At 46.7% G+C, this 10,209-nt stretch overlaps 1 protein-coding gene across 1 annotated transcript in view; it reads right to left on the bottom strand.

Moving 5' to 3' along the window:
- Positions 1-9,863, bottom strand: part of LOC119099947 (ras-specific guanine nucleotide-releasing factor 1) — a 123,079-nt gene extending 113,216 nt beyond the window's left edge. The window contains exon 1 of the mRNA XM_037223048.1: positions 9,683-9,863. The gene's annotated coding sequence lies outside the window, so the exon portion shown is untranslated. The remainder of the gene's footprint in view (positions 1-9,682) is intronic.
- Positions 9,864-10,209: the final 346 nt, after the last annotated feature.

Below are 10,209 nucleotides of genomic sequence, written 5' to 3'. Positions count from 1 at the left end.
CGAGACGTGCGTGCGCGGCTGCGGCTGTCAGACGCCAGAATGTTCGTGAATGTAACCGCACATATGTGGGTGGCGATGTACGGGTGTGAACGTGTTAGGGCAGTAGATGCTGGTTAGTACAAAGTCCAGCACATATTCCTGCATAATATTATAGATAGCTAGGTGTGCAATTGTATTTCATAACTTTAGTTTCCAGTAAAGACTTGACAACCTGTAATTGAAAGTAGAGTGGCCTAGATGCTACCATGGTAAATGTATTTCGGGTCTAGATGGACGTTACGCTGGAAAGTTTGTAAAATGCTGTCAACAAACTGAATACTGCATTTCACTGGTGAGTGATAAACACTCACTCTCGAGGATGCGCGCAGCTAGAAATATTGAGCACCATCAATATAATCGCTATTTGGCACTCTAACGTCGCCTAACAAGCATCCCTTGATATATTAAAAGCCTTTAATTCTACGTAAGAACTTCGAACTCAATTTACGTATTCGGTAGAACTGGAGAAAAAGTCTGGCCCGCTTGGCCTCGAACGCACGCCCTTTCATCCATGGGCGGGTCGCGTCATCGACTGCGCTTCTGAAACCGGGCGGGGTGTCTCGAACGTCACCAAATTTACAGCTTACCACACAGGCAAGCTTGATCGGGTTCGCTCTGTGTGTTTGGCTACTCCACACAACTTCAGCGCAAGATTATGAAACGCTCTTTATTTGTGTGCCGGGCTAATCGAAATCAGCAAGATACAAAACGATGTACAGTTCTGCGTAAAGCGAGCCCTAAGCACGTGGAGCTTAGAAAATGGGCGAGAAGGAAAAGCGCGCCGTGGAGTGGAAGTGCTGCCAATGCACTTCGGTGGGGGACGGTAATGAGAGAACTATCGAAGAGTACAGCGACCAAGCCGGCGTCGTTGAGTGTGGCTAATGCTGCTCGGGGAATGATTCATGCGTGTTACGATATGAAAAGCAGCACTTTCGTCTCGGCTTTACCTCGCTTCCTCACGTGCGAGACTAGTGTTCAGTGAAAGTTTTTGATGGCGCTCAAGATCAAAAGAACTCGTAAGCGCGAGTTGGCTCCTTCCCCCTACACTGGATGCCACGTTGCCCACACGCTGAAACTGGTCGTAATACCTTCATTGACTACTCGTTCAATTTTCTTTGGTCTTGCTAGGACGTGCTGCGCAGGATCACGTTTACTTTGTGATAGTTCGTTTACTTTAAAGAAAGTTCGTTTACTTTAACGCTCGTTTACTTTAACGATCACGTTTACTGAGACGTGCTGCACAGAATCACGTTCACTCTGTGATGTGACTGCGACAAGACATACGGGCAGCTCGAGTTGAGTTCCAAGCGTTGCACATGCGGTCAAGAGTCCAATTCGATACCCTTTGGGATAAATCAGCCACCAGGCTGCACGCAGCTGGTTGCCTCCCAGCTTAAACTATTTATTTATTCATCACCCATTATAGGTAAAGGTCGCGTGATATCGCAATCGTAGCCGCCCGTCTCATGCATTCCTAACTTGCATATTGATAAGCGTGCTCCAGTCTTCTATAGTAGCAATCGTACTCCGGTCTTCTATGGTATCGATGTTTTTGTGACAACCTGCATGTTTTTCGCGTGTATTCTGTTTAGTTACGAAGTTCGTGTTTTCACGTCTTCCTTTCAGGGTTCACATGTAAGCGTTGTGATCAAGCACCCAGCGCGAGGCTAGCTCGAGAAATATTGTTATCTTTTATAAATTTACGTTTTTATTGTGGAAGAGTTTCAGAGCTGGTTAGAACGTGACGCAGACCGAGTATGTGGTTGTATTCGGTATCCCTACCGTAATAAAATGTAATAATGTAAATGGGATATTGAAACTCAGTTCAATGAAATAATACTCCATTCGGTTGGTTGTTTTAGCCCGAAGTCACGCTATCATCAATTAAACGAAAGCATTCGAAGCTTAAACCAAATATTAGCCGAATATCTTCGAAACAAAGATGAGTGACACTCTCTTCGCTCGGTGTAAAATCTAGACCATTGTAGAATTTTAACGTACATGAGAAAGCCAGATCAAAATCATTATCAATCTGTCATCGCCAGTCTCGGAATCATTCCTTCTCACCCCCGCGAATGGCGAATTTTGGGGAGAAATATGACGTCCGTGGCAACAGCTCAAAGTAAACTTGATCGCCCGCACGCTCGTGGGGGTCGCATGACCAAAGCAGGAGGTCAGTGCATGCTTCAGTCAACAAGATACGTATTATCACTAGTACACTTATTTACGGCAAGAATATATATGCGGTCTTTTTTATACAATTTGGTCCTCTTCGGATATGTAGTAGTACTTTTATTTTCGAGCCAGACTTAAAAATTGCGGAATATCATGTATTAGATAGACGACAACACATGCCGGGAGTATCAAGCGTTCCCTCTTCGTGCCTTCAGTCTTTGACAGAGTGACAAAGCACAGTTATACCTAGGTGACCGAATTTCATAGTCCCTGGTCGACCAAATGTGCCGTTTCAGGAGATAGAAGTGCTTACATAGCTGGGAGCGTTTTGTACAGAACATAACAAATGACGCAGTAACACAATTTGACATGACACTTTGACTATAACACGACCCATCTTGATCTGTAAAATGTCCGTCACCAGTCACCGCTGGCATGTCAAATATCCATCATCAGTGCACCCTAAGCTGTGGAAGATCCGGCACCACTCCACGCTGATATGGCGTACATCTTTTATTTGCCAGCTCGGACCTTCCAAACTTATGTCGGCGCTCTCCCTGCCTCGCCAAAACACCCACTGTCAGTCGCCAGCAGTTTGTCCATCGTTCGTCGCCAGTGCAGACGAGCCTGTCACATACAAATCATGCTACGCGGGAAATCGCAGGCAGCAGGCCATGACGTCAACAGCACCATGACAAATGCAAAAGTGGCGTTTGTCTGTCGGCACAGCCTCAGAGACGGCTGTCCGAGCCGGGGGTGGTTGTCGAGTGACAAAGCCTGCTCAGCTCACATCGATTACCCCCCCCCCCCCCTGCCGGGCTGTCAGGGATCGCACCGCCCCCGCCTGGGCAGCACCGAACAAATGCGGGCCAACACGGCAGCCAGACTAGGTCAATATTGCTCGGAAGCGATCGAGGCTGCCTCGTTCCTGGCTACTCGATACGCTGCTGGGCACAGCTGTACGCCAAGCGGAGCAATGCGTCTGGAGCTTGAAGCGTGATGAGTTCGCACTGCCCTGAAAGGATCAATTGCTGCAATTTACTTGTATATATTTATATATATATATATATATATATATATATCACTCTCTCCTTCCCTCCTTCTCTCTTTCTCTACCTCTGCGTGCGCGTACGCGTGTGCGTGTACGTTGTGCGTGTGCGTGTGCGTGTGCGTGTGCGTGTGCGTGTGCGTGTGCGTGTGCGGTGTGCGTGTGTGTGTGTGTGTGTGTGTGTGTGTGTGTGTGTGTGTGTGTGTGTGTGTGTGTTGTGTGTGTGTTGTGTGTGTGTGTTTGTGTGTGTGTGTGTGTTGTGTGTGTGTGTGTGTGTGTGTTGTGTGTGGTGTGTCCGCCCCGGCCGCCCCCTCCCCTCTTTCTGTGTCTTGACTGCCCTCCCCGTGTTCCCTTCTCCGCGGCGTCCTGTCCTTGTTTAGGCGGGTTATCTCGTCAGTCCCCATCGTCGTTCCATGGCGCCATTCTCGGCATAATCATCAACCAAGAAGGGTTTATCCGACTAAGCAGAGACCCCAATTTCTAAAGGCTTCTTGGGCTACGAGAAGCAAAAGTACGGGGGGGGGGGCACTCGGAATCTCAAAAGGGTCTCTGGCTCGCAAATTAGAATACGTAGCCCCGTGGCTGGCTACAAAGTCTGAAAGGGGCATATACACCCTTAGCATTTTGAGTAGATGGTTTTGATTCGGATCATAATCTCCATCACAATGGCAGCGGGTAGTGCTTAAAGGCAATGCTCTACAATTAAAGATATTGCGGTAAGTATCATAAATGATGCCATAAGCTCACTTACAACGATTAGTATACCTTTAAGTGGAAACAACTGTTCCAGACAACACAATTTCTCTGCTTAATAACTATGCTCCTCAATATGTTCTTGTTTCATTGCGATGTGCTTGCACAACAATGATTGATAGCGAATTATAAGCCGCTATGCGAAATTTAGCGAATTATGAGGCGTCTATAAACGAATTATAAGGCGTCTGTAAATGGTGCTCACGAACGCCAGATATGTCCGACACTACATTTGTTCTTTTGGATTGATGGCCGCATGGCCAACGGTGTGACAGGATTTGAATGACGTTATTAGGGCGTCAAAGATGCCTGGGTGACCTAGAAATAAACTGCACAATACTCTGCACATCTAACGGGAGCGTAGCTTAGAAACTAGGGATGGTTTAGGTCTTACGAAGGGCAGGGCTGCAATCTGCACCGAATATCTTCAAGATGGCTGCTTTACTTCAAACCCCATATAAATGTGGAACTCTGTCCATAAACGGCTTTAGCATACAAGTTTCCCTGATAAAAACACTCGGCAAAGTGAGGTTTGTCGAGTTTCATCAATGAAAAGTTATACAAAAACTCAAGTTGTGTCACTAATCCTATGCTTGTTTGATAACGTACTTTAAGCAGTACCTCCTGATCTACTGAAGGTGAACATAGCGAAAATGAGCCCAACCACATGCCACCAAATGTGCAATCATATGCTATCATAACGCCACCAAAGAGGAGCGCTACGAATTTTTTGTACCCAGGAGTTCTCGAAAGAGCTTAGACACACTGATGTGAAAGGTTCTAGGCCGAAAATCCATTGATCAGTGATGTCTCCAAGGATGCCCGGTGTGCCAAGTGAATGCATCTGCTGCACGTATTTGCTTATCCCTGAATAGGAACGGATCCCTGAATAGGAACGGATCCAGCATCGAATCCTGGATGGATCCAAGCTTCTAATTCCGTGGACCGCACTAGCTCCCTGAAAACCAAGCCAAAGACGGAGAGGTCCGCTTCTTGCCGTCTCAGTGCCGCGGCCCTGTTGGCCTTGTTATAGACCCACCAGTGCCCTTGAGCTTGAGAAGGGCTTCAGCCAATCTACCTGGAACACCTTCGGACCGCGAGCGTCGCGTTTGTGATTGGAACGAGCTCCCAGAATTCCGCACAAGCCATGCTTCATGTGATATCAATCGGGTGTCTCAAGAGGATGCTGTGGCTTGTCGATGAGATCGGTCTCGACAAGATTTGAGATGCGGAGAACGCTATGCGTTGCAGAGATTGCTCCATTGTGTATGAAGTCAATACAAAATCACAGGCTTAAAAAAGAAACCGCGCTTTGAAAACGGGTTTTGAGAAGCGGTGCGGCACTTAAGAGCTATGAAGCTTGCGAAAAGACCCTTAGAGATAAAAAGAACGTGAATATAGTGTCCTGTTATATATACGCTATCACATGCTGCCTTGAGGAAGCCCCTACCGAAGTACTTCGGCAGCACAGCCGTTCTACGGCGTACTTTTCCTCTAGCCCATGGGGTTAACTTGTTAGAGAGTGTGGCACATTTGTAATAACGACTTGAACGGAAATAACCATTTTAAGGGTTTTTCAGTGGAGTTTACAGCCCTCTTCTCAAGACCTAGACTTCTCTAGTTCCTGAGTTACAAGCCGGCGAAGATGTGAAGCCCATATTTCAAGGTCATTCAGGCATGCATGGCGCCGCAAAAAAATCACTTAAATCCTGTGAGCCATTGACCATGTGCCGCTCAAAGCCAATACAAATGCATTCGACCAATGGTTCATATCTGGCGTACGTGAGAGCAATTTCACAGTACAACGGGCGCCAACTGCCCTTCAAGCAATGTTGTGCAGGTTGTGCATGTCGCAATGACGAACCCCGTTTTGAGCGACATAAAAGAGGTTGTATACACTTGCTAGCTATCATGGAAATAAGAACTACAATCGAATAGCTTAAGAGCGGCGCCATAACTAAAGATGTGAGACAATTAAGCATCCTAAACTCACGGATAGGTAAGCAAGAACACCACGAGAAACGGCCACACGCGAACACATGACGGCACATGGTTCAGCACACCGCAAGCACCGCCACGGCCACCTCTCGAGAGATTTCAGTACTACGAGTGAGTGCTAGGGTGACAGTTTCGCGCGGCAGGGCATCACCCCAGCATCATACAAACGTTCCATGGCGCAATCAAACAATGGCGTATTGACGAGCATATTTACTAAAGGAGAACCTTTGTTGTCTGGTGTTTTGTGGTCCACTGAAAAGAATACCAATAGTTATGTATGGGCTTATTTTATCATGCATGGTGCTTGCTTTGATGTCTTAAATTGTAGAATTTTTTTAACACGTGCTTGGGGGAGGGTCAATTTAACTCCCCAAAGTTTTTTTTTAGAATGATTTCGGAACGGCATGGTATGGCAGCGCCACATTTGGGATATCTGTACGAAATTGAGCCGATCCATTGACCATGTTTTGTCCAGAGAACTCCCACAGCGTGCTGGGTCAAAGTTTTCGTGCACGGTACGCTGTGAATTTTTCGATTTTTGCGACAGGCTCGGTGGCTTTAGTACCTCAATCGGCAACAGATTGACGGCGGGTCAAATTCATCATCAAAAGGTTGTGCGTTCGAAATAAGGGTGTCCTAAAATGCTATACCAGTTCTCTATTAAAGGTGATGAATTGTTTGATAACAGCCAGTGCATGCGCTCCATGTAAGGCGGTCTTCAATTCCTTCAGAGTTTCTTACAAAAATTATGGACATAATATTCATAAAGATCTTATTTTCTAATGTTTATCTTGCTCATCAGAGTGACATCATACCGATGAACAAATGATAGGTTGCCTACTGTCATTATATTAAATCGTTTTAATGTACGATTTGGGAAGTTTAGGGCATACTGCAGCCATTTTCAGCACTGCAGTGACCTGGAGTTAGTGCCGCGTTAACCGCACGATCTGCTTCCGGTACGCACGTACTGTTCACCAGATGCGTGGTTCAAATACACCAATCGCCGCGATGCTTTGTTCGGACTTGTCAGATTGTGGCAGGAGAGACCGGATCTAGTTATTGTGTGGCTTACTTGTTACAGTGTCGATCGATGTCACAAAATGACGTCCGATGCAGCCTATGTGCGGTGACATAGATGCGGTGCGGGCGGTGATATCCGACTGCGGTACACGTGTAGCAGCGCTTTGCGGGATTGTCTAAGGAGTGTTCCAGCTCTATTCCAATGTCCCCTCTACCCTTAACCCTCGCCCTTATTCGCCGTTTTTCATAACGCGGACTGATCCTGGGTCGATAGTATTTCCCCTTCCGTTTCCAAACTAAGAAAAATAGAGCAAGCACCAGTGGACTACGCTCGGCGAGATACCGCGATTGGTAGAGAGCTTATGTTGGTAGGTCCATGATTGGCCTCACCATGCCAGCCTAGAGGTAAAACCCTCCGAAAAATTAAGTTAGGTTTCTCGGCTTTGCGTGCTGGTATACATATATGTATATATATATATATACGTTATTTATAGATTGAATATATATTATATATATTGAATAATATATTGAATATATATATATATATATATATATATATATATATAAGCAACGTCTTGTAGTTTCAGTGAACAAGCGTGTGCCTTGCTCAATATATGTATACAACTGCATATAAGTTTATATGTTTTGGGCATGACTGTGTGATGTATGGATCTGTTAATAAAACATCACCTAAGGCGGTCCAGGGTGGTCCGCGAAGTCATCAGTTGCCGCCCGCCACCCGCACCGACCGTAGATCACCGTACAAACCGCCGCTGCCCCGAAAGCAAAAATGCTCAGGACCTGCTTGATGTCCAAACACGTGAAACATATGTCCCATGGTTTACTGAAAAATTGTGTGCCATTACACAACAGGCCGGAAATATGTCCTCAGACTAATTACGTATCCCTAGACTCCGTCGATGCGACCCTCCTTAGGAGGGTTCAATCGAGCCCCTCTCGTATCAGGGCGAGGGCTCAGTTATAATATAATATTGCTAAGAAATACACCGACGAACTACTGTTTTCCGTCTACCTTACTAGAAGTCTCCTAATGTAATCTCCACCACTAAGTTATAATCACGATTTTTTGCGATTTGGTATCGCTATGATGGTTTAATCATTTACATCAGCTGCAAACATACATGTACAGCGAGCGAGCAACGTAGCCAGGAAATGGCAACAACGTATCCTGATACTAGCGCTTGATTTGCCTTCAAACTATCGTCACAGTTACTTTAATATTTTGGGCGTGGCAACTATCTATAACTGTGATCTATATGTGGCAACGGATCGCGGGCTTGAAAGATGTCACATCATCCCTACTCCGCCCAAAATATCTGGGTATTCTGAATCAAATAACCTAAGAAAAGAAAAGCCGGTAATCCGGGACTATCTACCATTTATCCACCGCCAACGAACCATTTACTCTCTATATCTGGAACATCTATCTCGATGTCCCATCTATCCTGCCCCATTTCAGTATTGTGGTAAATTGTTAGCGCAACACATTCTTTTAATATTAGATCCATAATTGAAATGTGAGCAAAGAAGCGATAAGTGTAAGTGGCGCGAAATAGGAAAGAGCCAACAGGGCTATTATGTGGCGTCTGCAAACAAACATCTTAAAAGACGACGAACCCTTTGCTTCGATAGGAATCAAAACAGCTCATTACGTAAGCGAAGTGCGTTTTGCGTGGCGCCCGAAGCGGGGCCGAAGGCGTTGCACTTTCCTCCCAGCTGAACAGCATATATAAGTTGATGAAAACTTTTCAGGTGAACTCAGCCTAATCTGCCCTCAATGGCCTCCTGCATCACGACACTATTGTCCACCACCCCATGCCGAAATGAAAAAAACCCGTCCAACACAAGAACACGCAACACAGTCCCATATCACAACAGTCTTAGGAAGAGCGCGCCTGGATGTTGCAGTTTTCATTAAATTTGTGTATCGATATGTCGAGTCAAGGGTACAATCTATATATATATATATATATATATATATATATATATATATAGAAATATATATATATATATATATATAATAGTCATGTTATTGCCAAATTATATAATAATCATATTTAGCTTGATGTTGTCTAAAGACACTGGACTAAATTTGGCGATCATTATGAAGTAAAAGCACACCAACCTGCCCAGATGCATTCTTACCGTTTTTAATTCGTTGCTCGGCCCGCGTTAAGTTTTTGTTCGCAGCTGATCCTACTGATGCAATCCCGCATGTGCAAAAACTGCACCACTCGGATTATGTTTCGCCAGCTCTGTGCGAAAACTAACGATGGTCATCATGAGAAAAAGCATGTATTGGTGCGAATGATTAAGAAAGTTCTGCACATGCCGACTTCATTATCCGTGTGGGACATGTTGCAAATCCAATGTCTTAAAGTGTAAAAATTCGCCGCGAAACATACATGCCACGTTCTAAAGAGAATACGTGCAAGATATGCTTAGCGCAAATTTGATCCACCCAACGCAAAGTCAGAATGACAACACGACTTCATTGATAGCTAACAATAGACGGTTGCTCAAATCATTGCCCACCACACTCTTGTCGGAGCAGAGTTTCACAGTCATGCAGCATCGCCACTGTAACTACTTACCCACACAACAACTACACTCGGTCTTCCCTACCTGTGCCTCGCGTCACGGTGTAACCGGGTGGCCCTGGAGCGGGGACCGTGACCCTGGCCGGCCCGCCCCGGCAGCGGCGGAAGCCACCTGTAGCTGCCGGTGCGAGCTGAGCGCCGTGTGACGCCGTCCGACGATGCGTCCACCTGCACGGGCTCCGGCTGGCGCGTTCCCGCCGCTCGTTCCAGTTCGCACACACACAAGGTCTGACCTCGCCTGCCGGGCGCGGTCAAGGTCACGGACTGACGCGAGGCTGCCCTGCGGGTCAGTGGGCGGCGACCCGGCGCCACCACCTGTGGCCGTCGGAGCGCTCTGCCGCCGCGCGCCAGCCAGGTGCCGGCCGCGGCGCCAGCCTGCGCAGCTCATACAAATCCGAATCAATATAGCCAGCAGTGCGACGCGTTCCAAATAGACGGGCAGAACCGCCGCCGCCGCCGCTGCTGCTGCTGCTGCTGCTGCTGCTGCACGAGCACCGAAAGGGTGCGGAGCGACCCGGACAGGTCGACGAGCAAGGCCATGAGCTGGGGAGG

The sequence above is a fragment of the Pollicipes pollicipes genome, unplaced genomic scaffold (genome assembly GCF_011947565.3).
Source record: "Pollicipes pollicipes isolate AB1234 unplaced genomic scaffold, Ppol_2.1 Scaffold_4881;HRSCAF=5763_pilon_pilon_pilon, whole genome shotgun sequence".
Lineage (NCBI taxonomy): Eukaryota > Metazoa > Arthropoda > Thecostraca > Pollicipedomorpha > Pollicipedidae > Pollicipes > Pollicipes pollicipes.
This window is presented reverse-complemented; position numbering and strand designations above follow the sequence as displayed.